Source organism: Ooceraea biroi, chromosome 13, assembly GCF_003672135.1.
Source record: "Ooceraea biroi isolate clonal line C1 chromosome 13, Obir_v5.4, whole genome shotgun sequence".
NCBI lineage: Eukaryota > Metazoa > Arthropoda > Insecta > Hymenoptera > Formicidae > Ooceraea > Ooceraea biroi.
In genome coordinates, this window is record NC_039518.1 from 1,814,469 (window position 1) to 1,830,475 (window position 16,007).

The 16,007-nt window shown below is 37.1% G+C and overlaps 1 protein-coding gene across 2 annotated transcripts in view; it reads left to right on the forward strand.

The window, feature by feature from the left end:
- Positions 1–16,007, forward strand: part of LOC105286400 — a 62,165-nt gene that overhangs the window by 9,700 nt on the left and 36,458 nt on the right. The gene's annotated exons all lie outside the window — the stretch shown is intronic.

Genomic DNA, 16,007 nt, shown 5'->3' on the forward strand with positions numbered 1-16,007 from the left:
CTGAAAAATGGCAAAAGATAATCAAACAAAATGGACAATACATTGTTTAATAAAGTTTTTGTTTCCCATGAAAATTCGCCTTTTATTTATATAAAAAAAAACGCAATTACTTTTTGGCCAACCCAATATATGGCGAAGATGCTTTAAAACTGCGGCAGTGTCAAATTGGTTTACTAAATTTCGATCTGCAGATTTTAATGTGAAAGATGCACCACGCTCAGGAAGGCCAATCGAAATTGATGATGGCAAAATAAGGCACCGATCGATTCGAATCGGCGTTTAACGACACGAGAGATTGCTGAGAATCTTAACATATCGAAATCGAGTGTTGAGAACCATTCAAAACGACTTGGATACATTAGTAAGCTCGATATTTGGGTACCACATGAGCTCAAAGAAATTCACCTCACTAAGCGTATTGACATCTGCGATTCTCTTTCGAAACGTGAGGAAAATGATCGATTTTTGAAACGTATGATAACAGACGACGAAAAATGGATCGTCTACAACAACGTCAAACGAAAAAGATGTGGAGCAAGCGTGATGAACCTGCTGAAAGCACTTGAAAAGCAGATATTCACCAAAGAAAGATTATGCTGTCAGTCTGGTGGGACTGTGTATTTGAGCTGCTTGCAAGGAATCGAACCATTAATTCAGACGTATACTGTCGTCAACTGGATAAATTAAATGATGCCATCGAACAGAAACGTCGAGAATTGGTGAATCGCAAAGGTGTTGTGTTTCACCATGATAACGCTAGACCACGTACAAGTTTTGGTCACTCGTGAAAATTGTTGCAGCTTGGATGGACGCTGTTACCATGTGATGTACCACATCCACCATATTCGCCAGACCTGGCACATCAGATTACCATTGTTTGGTTCTTTGCAAAACGCCTTGAATGGTAAAACTTTACTGCTGATGGGGATATCAAATCGTTGTTGGAATTGTTTTTTGCTGAAAAAGATAAGAACTTTTTGAGCGCGGAATCATGAAGTTGCCTGAAAAATGGCAAAAGATAATCAAACAAAATGGACAATACATTGTTTAATAAAGTTTTTGTTTCCCATGAAAATTTTGCCTTTTATTTATATAAAAAAAAAACGCATTACTTTTTGGCCAACCCAATGTTTTTGGTAATCGCTTACGCAATTAATTATACAATATTATTATAAATATTACTGCACAGTGTTACGCGTCATGCCTATCTTAATGTCGTGTCGCCTATCTTAAGCATTCTTGTTCGCAGTAACCGCGAACATCGAGTTACTATGATTCCGCGGTTTGCGATTCTGTGAAATGCATAAAGTTACGTCAATTATCGAGATCGTTATTATACTTGAACTCAAGTTTAAATGTCTAATATTTTTTAAATACGTTAGAAATTAGCGTCATATTAATATTAATATAAAATTCTGCATATTAAAAGTAACATAAAATTCTTATACTGCAGTTTCTTATGAATGCGCATATTATTTTTATTTGATTGCATTCCGAACTATTGACTAGCGCCGGATGAATTTTCCCGGATGAGAGGAAAAGGCGGAAAGATAAAGGCCACCCACCGTGGCTGTGGACTTTTCCATCCTGGAATGTCGCGTTTCAGCATTCCTGGTGAACGCCTGGAAGTTAAAACGACGGTTGAATTTACAAATATTCATGACTGACTTACTGATTCGATGCGACGACGCAATGATAACGATGCGATAAAATGAAAAAATATTTTTCCCGCGGATTTGCCTGGCTCAAGAACAATTTATCGATAATGCTGAATATTCCGCGGATCCCAGATGTACCAAAAGGAAAAGAGAAACGGGGGATTGTTATTAGCATTATTAATGCAAAATTTAATGGACTTTACTACAAACGGCCAGCAAGAAGCTATAATTATAAAGAATTAATTATCACGCGACTGTTGTACGCGGATATATTTATATATACCCGAAGGATTATGTGCATGGCAATTCTGTAATTAACATTGTAGCAAATTACGGAATGCATTATCATGCTGTTGCAGATCTAATCACGTAACATACCATGATAAGATGATATTTATAAATCGAAAAAGATATCAACGAAGTGTTGAAACTAGAAAGTTTCGATACATTTCACCGTGCATTCTCGCTGAAATACTATATGACTTGAGCTACTGCTTTCGTCACAAACTTAACTCTTCCAAAACTGATTGCATTGATTGATTGTAATGATAACGAAATGTCGCGATGAAATCGCTAAATCGCTGTTCACCGTCTTTCTATGTAGAGATACCCTTCCGCAGTCCCATGAGAGCGGGAACACCGACTGCATGGTCGTCCTTGCTGGCCACTCCGATGCACTCGAAACTTGACGTCACGGTGCCTAGATTGTCCGGGTATTTCTGTCTCATCTATGTTTCGCGGGCGATAGAAGGTCGGCGCGAGATCTCACGTGCAACTCTTTCCGGTATATCTCCGGCCTGTACTGGAATTTCCACTTTTTCACCTGTTGAGAATTCCAATTCTCGTGGAGCTTTTGGCAAGATGTATCTCTTCTCTTTCTTTTCTCTCTCCCTCTCTCTCTGTCTATCTATCTATCTCTGTGCTCTTTTCTCCTTCTCCTTCGTGGGCGTTCGAGTTCTATTTCTCAGGTTTCTCGGCGACGCACGCGTCCATCAGCCGACGTGCGAGGTCGCGACGCGGCGCCGCGGCTTTCCACCGAGTTTCCGGCGCCAGCGTCGATGTGCGTGACGCTCGATATTAGTCCACCGCAGGGATATACAGGGCGCTCTCCCCGAGTCGATTCTCTCTTGCCCTCTCTCTCTCCTTTCTCCTATATTCCCTCGCCTCTCTCTCACTCTCTCTCTCTTTTATCTTGCTCTTCTCAACTCTTTCTCCTCTACAGTCCCCTTCAATCTTCTCTGGAATGTTTCATTTCCTGTTTTTGCTGATCACTAATTCAAAAATTCGCATTTAATACTGAGATATTGGATTCTTCAAAATAATCTTATCTGAATGAAGGGTCCATTCGTCGCAATTTTATTCTGGAAAAGTCATCAGTACACCCTCAGAAAGGATTTCTGATAACAAGACAAAAATATTTGACTAATTTAATCGTATTACAAGTATAAAAATATAAAATAAAACAAATTTTTATTTAAATCAGTAATTTCTATTCTTCTCTCTCGAATTAAATAACATTGTCTTACTGTCTCGAGACAAGAGTAACATGTACAAATTTATTCTTATATATCCTTGTATGTAGAATAATTTTTATATTAGCGCCACTTTATAGTAGGGTTTTGTCGATGTCGACGCATCATTTCTCACGGTCGCTCGTCCACTCGGCGCCGTCCTTATTCGGATAAAACGGCCAATATTTAGTGTTGCAATCGAAAATCGGGAAAAGTGTTTCTGTTATTTACAATGAAATAAGTGCAATACTCTACAAGAAATATTAAAGATATGAAATGAAGTAAGTATATACAATATACTTACTTGAGAAATAAGATTCGCAGATAAGACATTTCCACTTATTCATTGTAAATAACGGAAACACTTTCCCGATTTTCGATTGCAACACATAAATATTGGCCGTGTGCAGATTCTACAAATTCTCTTAGAAAGAATAGAATAAGATGTCTTTAGATCTGACAATATTCTGAAATCAAGAATATTTTGAACTTGCTAGAAATTTGTATCTAAATCCTTCTGAAGAAAAATGAAATAGCAGCAAAATATAAATCTAGATTTGGAAATTTTCTATTCAAGATTAAAATATGCTTCTTTTCAATAATTAAATATGATTGTCGCTATAAGGATCTTATTTTATGATAGATTAAAAGAGTTAATAGCATTAAGTCTCAGAAATTTTTCTGTGGGTGTAATGTATTACAATTATTCGAAGGAATTGCTTTACCCTGGAATTTGCAGTAAACAAGTCCCACATCTATTTTACAGTATTTGTTGCATTGCGTCCATTCGCGTAAAAAATTTTGCTTTTCGACACTGACCGGAGGAGGCTTGGACGCGCGTCTCCGGAAATCGACATCGGGCCGATCTCTGTCGAAGCAAAACACCGCGTTTTCATAGCCCTCTCTTCCCTCTTCTTCTCCTCCCTTCTCCCTTCGCCCATCTTTTTTCTTCTGTGACCCCGCGGAATCCGCCCTCGAACACCGCGCTCGCGCGGCTATCGAACTTCCGGTTGGGCTAGCTGAACAAAGCCAAAGTTTGATGAATCAGTGTAGCGCGAGTTTTAACTCATATCAAATGTAAATTTATTTTAGTAGAGATGTTTGTATTCGTGACACTTTCTGAAACCCGTTATTTTTGCATTTATTTTTATAGTAGAGGAAGGTTCTAGAGGGAAGTCAAGTAGGAAAAGAGAAGTGACATTTACTTCTCCTTTTAATAATAATCGTCCACCAAGAGAAGAAACGTAGCATCTAAAAAGAAAAGAAGCATAAATTTACATCTCAAACTTCTTGTATAATCATATTAATATTTATTCTTGTTCATTGCTGTTTTAGAATTAAATGATGCCGTAAGAGATCCCACGAATTAAAGCATGAGGAAGAAACACCCTCTGCCGACGGACACCCCAAAGATTGGGCACCACCGGACGAGCAGAGGTAATGTCTTAGGCAATAAATCTTATTATTGATGCAGATTATTAATTTGGTGTCACAGTGGTTAAATAATGTAGTATAGATACGAGAAATAATTTAACATTTACAATGATCGTCTAATTTATCAAACAACCAACCTCATTTTGCTGCCGGAAAAAATAAGTATAAAAACATCATTTGTTCATTCAATTTAAGAATCTATTACATTATTACTAGGATATCATCATATTGGATCATTACCTAATAATCCGGGTCGCGTTCTAGATGTCGTCATGAATCAAACAGACACATTATTCATGTACAACATAGCTTGTGTGATATTAAATGTACGTTGGCGATTTAATTTTATTTTAAAGCAGATAAAACAGAGTTAAAAAACAAAAAAAACAAATTCTCCATAAACATCACTAGAATATTTTATATTGTATCGCCATTTGACGTGAGCCGGATTACTGTAATTTTAATTATCTTTGCCATGGTCTTATTTTACCAACACTCTGTTATGCACGTTTTCGTTTTTAGTGAGTCTTGCAAATGGGTTTTGTGTCTTACTTGATTGGGCAAACGCTTAACATCGCGTTAAAACAACATAGGAGTAACAAGACCTTCGCTTTATTTCTTAACTAACTCCAAATAAGAAGAGTTCCGTCGATCTTTACAAAACTTGTAAATGTTCAAAAGATAAATGTGAAGTATCTATCTTTCCCTTTATATAATATAATGTCACCGTTGTTTCAATGCTTTTTTTTAAATTTATAATAGTCTACATCCTGTCGTTGGCCGATTTGACTTGTCGAGTTTCTAGCTCTCACTTTCTCTCTTTATCGCGGGTGCAGATAATACAAAAAAGCATTGAAACACACGGTGACATTATATTATATAAAGGGAAAGATAGAACTTCACATTTTCTTTGACTTACAAGTTTTGTAAAGTCGACGGAACTCTTCTTTATTTGGAAGTTAGTTAAGAAATATAAAAGCGCAAGGTCTTGTTATCTATGTTGATTTAAGCGATGTTAAGCGTCTTCCAACAAGTAGACACAAAAACCCAATTTGGCAAGAATCACTAAAAACGAAACGTGCATTAACAGAGGTGTTGGTAAAATAAGACATGGCAAAGATATTTAATTAAGTAATCCGGCTCACGTCCAAATGGCGATACAATATAAAATATTCTAGTTGATGTTTTGGAGAATTTGTTTTTTGTTTTTAAACCTTGTTTATTCTGTTAAAATTAAAATTAATCAATTAAAATTAATATACACAAGCTATGTTGTACATGAATATGTGTCTAGTTTGATTCATGACCATCTAGACGCGACCCGGATTACTTAGGTAATGATCCAATATATGATATCTAGTATATGTAATAGATTCTTAAATTGATGACAATGCATGTTTTATACTTATTTTTCCCGCAGAAATGTGGTTGTTAGTTGTTTGAATAAATTAGACGTCAATTGTAAATGTAAATTATTTCTTCGTATCTTATACCTCATATTGTAACCCTGTGACACCAAATTAATAATTCTGAATCAAAATGCAAGATTTTTGCCAAAAGACTTACCTCTGCTCGGTGCCGGTGGTGCCCTCTTTGGGGTTGTCGCGGCAGAGGGTGTTCTTTCCCTCATGCTTATTCGTGGGAATCTCTTAGCGGCATCATTTAATTCTAAACAAGCAAATGAACAAGACATAAATATTAATATGATGTATCAATAAGTTTGAGATGTAATTTATGCTTCTTTTCTTTTAGTGCTACGTTTCTTTCTCATTTGGTGGCGATTATTATTAAAAAGAGAAGTAAATCTACTTCTCTTTCCTATTGACTTCCTCTAGTATACCTTCCTCTTACTATAAAAATAAAATGCAAAATACGGGTATCGAGTGTCACGAATCAAACATCTCTACAAAATACAATTTACATTTGTAATGAGTTAAAACTCGCGCTATGATTCTCAGCTTTGGGCGGTTTGTTCAGCTAGCCACGCGGAAGTTCGATAGCCGCGCTGAGCGCGGTGTTCGAGGGCCGGATTCGGCGGGGTCAAGAAGGAAAAAAGATGGGCGAAGGGAGAAGGGAGAGAGAAGAGGAAAGAGAGGGCATGGAGAAAGGTGTTTGCCTTCGACGAGGATCGGCCGATGTCGATTTCCGAGACCGACGGTCCAAGCCTCCTCCGGTCAGTGTCGAAAAGAAAATTTTTTTACGCAATGGACGCAAATGCAACAAATACTGTAAAATAGATGTGGGACTATGTTTACTGCAATTCCAGGGTAAGCAATTCCTTCGAAATATTGTAATACCATTACACCCACAGAAAAGATTTCTGGACTTAATGCTATTACTCTTTTTTAATCTATCATAAAATAAAGATCGCTATAGCGACAATCATATTTATTATTGAAAAGAAGCATATTTTAATCTTGAATAGAAAATTCCAAAATCTAGATTTAAATAATCTTGCTGCTATTTCATTCATTTTCTCAGAAGGATTTAGATACAAATTTCTAGCAAGTTCAAAATATTCTTGATTTCAGAATATTGTCAGATCTCAAAGACATCTTATTCTATTCTTCTAAGAGAATTTGTAGAATCTGCACAAAACGGCCAATATTTATGTGTTGCAATCGAAAATCGGGAAAGTGTTTCCGTTATTTACAATGAATAAGTGGAAATGTCTTATCTCGAATCTTATTTCTCAAGTAAGTATATTGTATATACTTACTTACATTTCCATATCTTTTAATATTTCTTGTAGAGTATTGCACTTATTCATTGTAATAACAGAAACACTTTCCCGATTTTCGATTGCAACACATAAATATTGGCCGTTTTTATCCGAATAAAGGACGGCGCCGAGTCGACGAGCGACCGTGAGAAAATGATGCGTCGACATCGACAAACCTACTATTAAAGTGGCGCTAATATAAAATTATTCTACATACAAGGATATATAAGCATAAATTTGTACATGTTACTCTTGTCTCGAGACAGTAAGACAATGTTATTTAATTCGAGAGAGAAGAATAGAAATTACTGATTTAAATAAAAAATTGTTTATTTTCATATTTTTTATACTTGTAATACGATTAAATTAGTCAAGGAATATTTTTCGTCTTGTTATCAGAAATCCTTTCTGAGGGTGTACTGATGACTTTTCCAGAAATAAAATTGCGACGATGGACCCTTCATTCAGAGATTTATTTTGAAGAATCCAATATCTTCAGTATTAAATGCGAATTTTTGGAATTAGGTGACAGCATCAAACAGGAAATGAAACATTCCAAGAGAAGATTGAAGGGGAACTGTAGCAAGGAGAAAGAGTTGAGAGAGCAAGTAAAAGAGAGAGAGAGTGAGAGAGAGGGCGAGGGGAATATAGGGAAAGAGAAAAAGAGAGAGAGGGCAAGAGAGAATCGACCGGGGAGAGCGCCCTGTATATCCTGGGTGGAACTTAAAATATCGAGCGTCACGCACATCGACGCTGGCGCCGGAAACTCGGTGGAAAAGCCGCGGCGCCGCGTCGCGACTCGCCACGTCGGCTGGATGGACGCGTGGCGTCGCCGAGAAACCTGGAAATAGAACTCGAACGCCACGAGAGAGAAGGAGAAAGAGGCACAGAGATAGATAGATAGACAGAGAGAGAGGGAGAGAGAAAAAGAAAGAGAGAGATCATCTTTGCCAAAAGCTCCACGAGAATTGGAATTTTCAACAGGTGAAAAAGTGGAAATTCCAGTACGCCGGGAGATAGACCGAAAGAGTTGCACGTGAGATCTCGCGCCGACCTTCTATCGCCGCGACAATAGAGAGACCAGAAAATACCCGGACAATCTAGGCACCGTGACGTCAAGTTTCGAGTGCATCGGAGTGGCCAGCAAGGACGACCATTGCAGTCGGTGTTCCCGCTCTCATGGACTGCGGAAGGGTATCTCTACATAGAAAGACGGTGAACAGCGATTTAGCGATTTCATCGCCGACATTTCGTTATCATTACAATCAATCAATGCAATCAGTTTTGGAAGAGTTAAGTTTGTGACGAAAGCAGTAGCTCAAGTCATATAGTATTTCAAGCGAGAATGCACGGTGAAATGTATCGAAACTTTCTAGTTTCAACACTTCGTTGATATCTTTTTCGATTTATAAATATCATCTTATCATGGTATGTTACGTGATTAGATCTGCAACAGCATGATAATGCATTCCGTAATTTGCTACAATGTTAATTACAGAATTGCCATGCACATAATCCTTCGGGTATATATAAATATATCCGCGTACAACAGTCGCGTGATAATTAATTCTTTATAATTATAGCTTCTTGCTGGCCGTTTGTAGTAAAGTCCATTAAATTTTGCATTAATAATGCTAATAACAATCCCCCGTTTCTCTTTTCCTTTTGGTACATCTGGGATCCGCGGAATATTCAGCATTATCGATAAATTGTTCTTGAGCCAGGCAAATCCGCGGGAAAAATATTTTTCATTTTATCGCATCGTTATCATTGCGTCGTCGCATCGAATCAGTAAGTCAGTCATGAATATTTGTAAATTCAACCGTCGTTTTAACTTCCAGGCGTTCACCAGGAATGCTGAAACGCGACATTCCAGGATGGAAAAGTCCACAGCCACGGTGGGTGGCCTTTATCTTTCCGCCTTTTCCTCTCATCCGGGAAAATTCATCCGGCGCTAGTCAATAGTTCGGAATGCAATCAAATAAAAATAATATGCGCATTCATAAGAAACTGCAGTATAAGAATTTTATGTTACTTTTAATATGCAGAATTTTATATTAATATTAATATGACGCTAATTTCTAACGTATTTAAAAAATATTAGACATTTAAACTTGAGTTCAAGTATAATAACGATCTCGATAATTGACGTAACTTTATGCATTTCACAGAATCGCAAACCGCGGAATCATAGTAACTCGATGTTCGCGGTTACTGCGAACAAGAATGCTTAAGATAGGCGACACGACATTAAGATAGGCATGACGCGTAACACTGTGCAGTAATATTTATAATAATTATTGTATAATTAATTGCGTAAGCGATTACCACAAAACATTGGGTTGGCCAAAAAGTAATTGCGTTTTTTTTTATATAAATAAAAGGCAAAATTTTCATGGGAAACAAAAACTTTATTAAACAATGTATTGTCCATTTTGTTTGATTATCTTTTGCCATTTTTCAGGCAACTTCATGATTCCGCGCTCAAAAAAGTTCTTATCTTTTTCAGCAAAAAACAATTCCAACAACGATTTGATATCCCCATCAGCAGTAAAGGTTTTACCATTCAAGGCGTTTTGCAAAGAACCAAACAAATGGTAATCTGATGGTGCCAGGTCTGGCGAATATGGTGGATGTGGTAACATCATGGTAACACGTCCCATCCAAGCTGCAACAATTTTTCACGAGTGACCAAACTTGTACGTGGTCTAGCGTTATCATGGTGAAACACAACACCTTTGCGATTCACCAATTCTCGACGTTTCTGTTCGATGGCATCATTTAATTTATCCAGTTGACGACAGTATACGTCTGAATTAATGGTTCGATTCCTTGCAAGCAGCTCAAAATACACAGTCCCACCAGACTGACAGCATAATCTTTCTTTGGTGAATATCTGCTTTTCAAGTGCTTTCAGCAGGTTCATCACGCTTGCTCCACCATCTTTTTCGTTTGACGTTGTTGTAGACGATCCATTTTTCGTCGTCTGTTATCATACGTTTCAAAAATCGATCATTTTCCTCACGTTTCGAAAGAGAATCGCAGATGTCAATACGCTTAGTGAGGTGAATTTCTTTGAGCTCATGTGGTACCCAAATATCGAGCTTACTAATGTATCCAAGTCGTTTTGAATGGTTCTCAACACTCGATTTCGATATGTTAAGATTCTCAGCAATCTCTCGTGTCGTTAAACGCCGATTCGAATCGATCGGTGCCTTTATTTTGCCATCATCAATTTCGATTGGCCTTCCTGAGCGTGGTGCATCTTTCACATTAAAATCTGCAGATCGAAATTTAGTAAACCAATTTTGACACTGCCGCAGTTTTAAAGCATCTTCGCCATATATTGGGTTGGCCAAAAAGTAATTGCGTTTGTTTTTTATATAAATAAAAGGCGAATTTTTCATGGGAAACAAAAACTTTATTAAACAATGTATTGTCCATTTTGTTTGATTATCTTTTGCCATTTTTCAGGCAACTTCATGATTTCGCGCTCAAAAAAGTTCTTATCTTTTTCAGCAAAAAACAATTCCAACAACGATTTCATATCCTCATCGGCAGTAAAGGTTTTACCATTCAAGGCGTTTTGCAAAGAACGAAACAAATGGTAATCTGATGGTGCCAGGTCTGGCGAATATGGTGGATGTGGTAACATCATGGTAACACGTCCCATCCAAGCTGCAACAATTTTTCACGAGTGACCAAACTTGTACGTGGTCTAGCGTTATCATGGTGAAACACAACACCTTTGCGATTCACCAATTCTCGACGTTTCTGTTCGATGGCATCATTTAATTTATCCAGTTGACGACAGTATACGTCTGAATTAATGGTTCGATTCCTTGCAAGCAGCTCAAAATACACAGTCCCACCAGACTGACAGCATAATCTTTCTTTGGTGAATATCTGCTTTTCAAGTGCTTTCAGCAGGTTCATCACGCTTGCTCCACCATCTTTTTCGTTTGACGTTGTTGTAGACGATCCATTTTTCGTCGTCTGTTATCATACGTTTCAAAAATCGATCATTTTCCTCACGTTTCGAAAGAGAATCGCAGATGTCAATACGCTTAGTGAGGTGAATTTCTTTGAGCTCATGTGGTACCCAAATATCGAGCTTACTAATGTATCCAAGTCGTTTTGGAATGGTTCTCAACACTCGATTTCGATATGTTAAGATTCTCAGCAATCTCTCGTGTCGTTAAACGCCGATTGGAATCGATCGGTGCCTTTATTTTGCCATCATCAATTTCGATTGGCCTTCCTGAGCGTGGTGCATCCTTCACATTAAAATCTGCAGATCGAAATTTAGCAAATCAATTTTGACACTGCCGCAGTTTTAAAGCACCTTCGCCATATACATGACGTAACTTTTTATGAGCTTGCACAGCGTTTTTCCCTTTTCGAAGTAATAAACAAAATATGAGGAAAATGTTCTTTTGATTTTCCATTTTGAAATCGACGGCAAAGAAACAATTGTTAACGAAATCGTGTAGTTTCTTTTTGTAAAACAAGCTTGAACTGTGAGTTGTTAACCTGCGTAATGAATTTGCGGTTTAGAATGAAGTTAGTTACATTTCAAGACATGTATGTCCATCTATTGGAAAAAAACGCAATTACTTTTTGTCCAACCCAATATATCTAAATGCAAAAATCAAAAATTGAAGCCGTCTCAATTTTGCATCCCAACTCTTCCATTTCAATTTCTGCTTCTGGCAAACATCCTCTTTCAACGAAATAAGCTTTCAGAAGCTTATATCGAACTTGAAAATAATATCGACCAGTCATTGATGAAACTTGCTGATATTACTCGAGGAAAGAGCCGAGTAAAATATGGACACAATCATGGAGATAAAATCAGTCGGTGGTGCATCAATGTAACTTTGTCAAAAATGAATAACAGGTTTGTATTATACTATTATACTTATAAGTTTTATTATAGGCAGGATCTATAATAAAACAGCAATCTATGTAGTCGCTATCTACGACGCCGACTTTATTGCCCAAAAGTATTTATTCATTTATTCTCAGAGTTAAATATAAAGAGTAATTAATTCTTTTGTTGTGGCATCATCTCGGACTGCTATTTTGAGATTATCGACATAAAGGGTGGTAAAGGTAAATTGTTAATCAGAAATTCATATGCTCTACATGTATAAACACATTGTATACATGGACATTAAATAATAATTCCTCTCTCAACTGGATATACACACCCGATATATCTTAATTACTATCAATCATTGCGGAGTCGAGCAGAGTTAATGTGATCAATTTTCTACGTATATGTCAGTTCCTGGTACGACATTAGTAACTAATAAATATTGTCGTGCCACATGGATTTAACTGCAGTTTTCTGGCAATAAATTATCAGTTTGTATGCATCTTTATCTAACTACATATTCTACATAATAGATTAATTATTCTGTTCTCACGTGGAGGGCGCAGCTTCGATTCGATCTTCACGTCTGATTGTTATATCTGTATTGTCTCTCTACTGTATCAAAAATTCAGATTTCAATGTATAATCAACACCAACACATCGGTACATATATTGCAAATAATTTAATATATTTCTTCCTATACGACTTCGCACACACGTGCTGCGTGGTGTTACAAATACTATTATATCATATAATAATTCATAATTATTAATATAGTAAATTATGATAATAGATATATATGACGTACACTTGTGTATGCGAATTAACAATTTTTTAGTGGGACGGACGATTACTTTAATATTATATAATATTTTATTTATGAAATTGAAATGATCTGGATGAAGTTTGGTATTCTTCGGAGACATCGGCGCGTCGTCCCACAACGACACAACAATATCTCCTTAATCAAACATCTTGCCTACAATAATAAACTATGTGAAATTCAAAATGCAAAAAAACGTCGGAGAGAGTACGTGTAGCCACTGACTACGAACGAGGGCTCGTTAGAAATAAACGTTGCTTCGCGACTCTTATATATAGATTCTGCATTATATATCTCATGTATATCATTAATATATATATTACTTTGACTCTTTCTTTCTCTTTTTCTCTTTCTATGTATATATATACGTATAAATAATTCTTTTCCTCTTATTTCCTTGCCCTCCCTTCTCTCTTCTGGGAAAATTCTCTAAGCTAAAACCGAAGTGAAACTTAATGGTCGCGGTTAAGGGTGGCCAACTACGGCGGCCATCAACAAGCAGGACTTTTCTCAGCCGTCCACGTTGATCGGACCGGCAAGTTCATGAACATTAGACGCTTTGACACTTGGACGATTCCGCAATGATGATGGAATCCGGAATTTCGTTTCAGGCCGGTATACGTTGTTCGCATTGCACGCGGATCATCACATGGACTGATCAATTTACTGAAGGAAAGGGAAAAAGCCACGCAGATCTTTTATATCTGCTCGCGCCGAAGCACATCGCCTCCTGGTTACAGATGTATTCATAACGCTTTGAACCCATTTTGCATCGGATGAGACACGTAACAACAGCGAGTTTTTATAATGGAACGTCGATCAATCAAAGGAACCTGTAATATGCGAGTATTTACGCGGCGCTGAACGGTGCAAGCCATTAACGATGGTGATGTTAGGGCATTGTCCCATAACTCGTACGGCATTTCTGTTGATCCTCGTGACGGAAAGAAAAATAGTATATAGGTAACCATTTTTTAAAGGTTTGTTCGTTACCCCCCTAGTTGTTACTTACTTACAATAATCTAGCGAATTCTTCGTCTTCGAGATAATTTTATAATTTAATTTCGTAATCTGACACGGAATTTAATAATAAATTTATATTTAGAATTTAATTGAAAGATTTCTTTCGAGGAAAGTGGCCTTTACTTTTTGACGGACCGTTTTCAGCGGTGACACTTCTACCCAGTGAGAATCTCGTAGACTTCGGTCAAGACTGCGATTTGCTTAATTCACAAGCGACGATGAGAGGACGATCTGCTGGAGGAAAGCGAAGGTCAAAGCAACATTCAACGGTGTCGCAGGCTATACAAGTAGGCAAGCAGATTGCAAGCTAAGTTTACGCTGCTGACGCACTTTCAGCAACGCTACTCGGTCATACCTCAGTTACCGGCAGGACGAGAATCGGCCCAAGTTCGACGCGTTGGCATGCGTACGATAATATGCACATTCAGCCCTTGTCACACCTGCCGCTCCTTATCCCGATGTATCCAGCATTAAGTTTAATGTTCAAACAAAGCATATATGTAGGATTGGTAAGCGAAAAGCTTGCTAAACGATATCACGGCGGTTACGTTCACATTACCATGGAAATATATCAATCAATTGTCGGAAAATTGAAGGAGAGAGGGAGGTGAAGCACGAGGAGCGTAGTAATTAGATGAAAACGAGAAATCTCATAAAATAAGAGGATTGTGGCATTTTCAAAGTTTTCTAAGTAGCATTTCGATTTCATTGAGATTTACTGCGTCTTCCGAGACGTCATGAACAGGTTCCCAAGTAACAGGAGTAAAAGCAATTTATAGGTTTTCACATTTTACAGATCACAACACGATACAATGTGCAACTATGAAAACAAATTTAAGCATTGCTTGAAATGTTTGTACTTGTCACAGTTGAAATGATATGGAATGCGATAATAAATTTATGCAAAATTATCGTGCGCATTAATAACAAATTAATATAGCATTATTATATATTATATGTTACTAGGAGGAATTATATTTAATGTCCATGTATACAATGTGTTTATACATGTAGAGCATATGAATTTCTGATTAACAATTTACCTTTACCACCCTTTATGTCGATAATCTCAAAATAGCAGTCCGAGATGATGCCACAACAAAAGAATTAATTACTCTTTATATTTAACTCTGAGAATAAATGAATAAATACTTTTGGGCAATAAAGTCGGCGTCGTAGATAGCGACTACATAGATTGCTGTTTTATTATAGATCCTGCCTATAATAAAACTTATAAGTATAATAGTATAAATACAAACCTGTTATTCATTTTTGACAAAGTTACATTGATGCACCACCGACTGATTTTATCTCCATGATTGTGTCCATATTTACTCGGCTCTTTCCTCGAGTAATATCAGCAAGTTTCATCAATGACTGGTCGATATTATTTTCAAGTTCGATATAAGCTTCTGAAAGCTTATTTCGTTGAAAGAGGATGTTTGCCAGAAGCAGAAATTGAAATGGAAGAGTTGGGATGCAAAAATTGAGACGGCTTCAATTTTTGATTTTTGCATTTAGATATATTGGGTTGGACAAAAAGTAATTGCGTTTTTTTCCAATAGATGGACATACATGTCTTGAAATGTAACTAACTTCATTCTAAACCGCAAATTCATTACGCAGGTTAACAACTCACAGTTCAAGCTTGTTTTACAAAAAGAAACTACACGATTTCGTTAACAATTGTTTCTTTGCCGTCGATTTCAAAATGGAAAATCAAAAAGAACATTTTCCTCATATTTTGTTTTATTACTACCGAAAAGGGAAAAACGCTGTGCAAGCTCATAAAAAGTTACGTGATGTATAGGCGAAGATGCTTTAAAACTGCGGCAGTGTCAAAATTGGTTTACTAAATTTCGATCTGCAGATTTTAATGTGAAAGATGCACCACGCTCAGGAAGGCCAATCGAAATTGATGATGGCAAAATAAAGGCACCGATCGATTCCAATCGG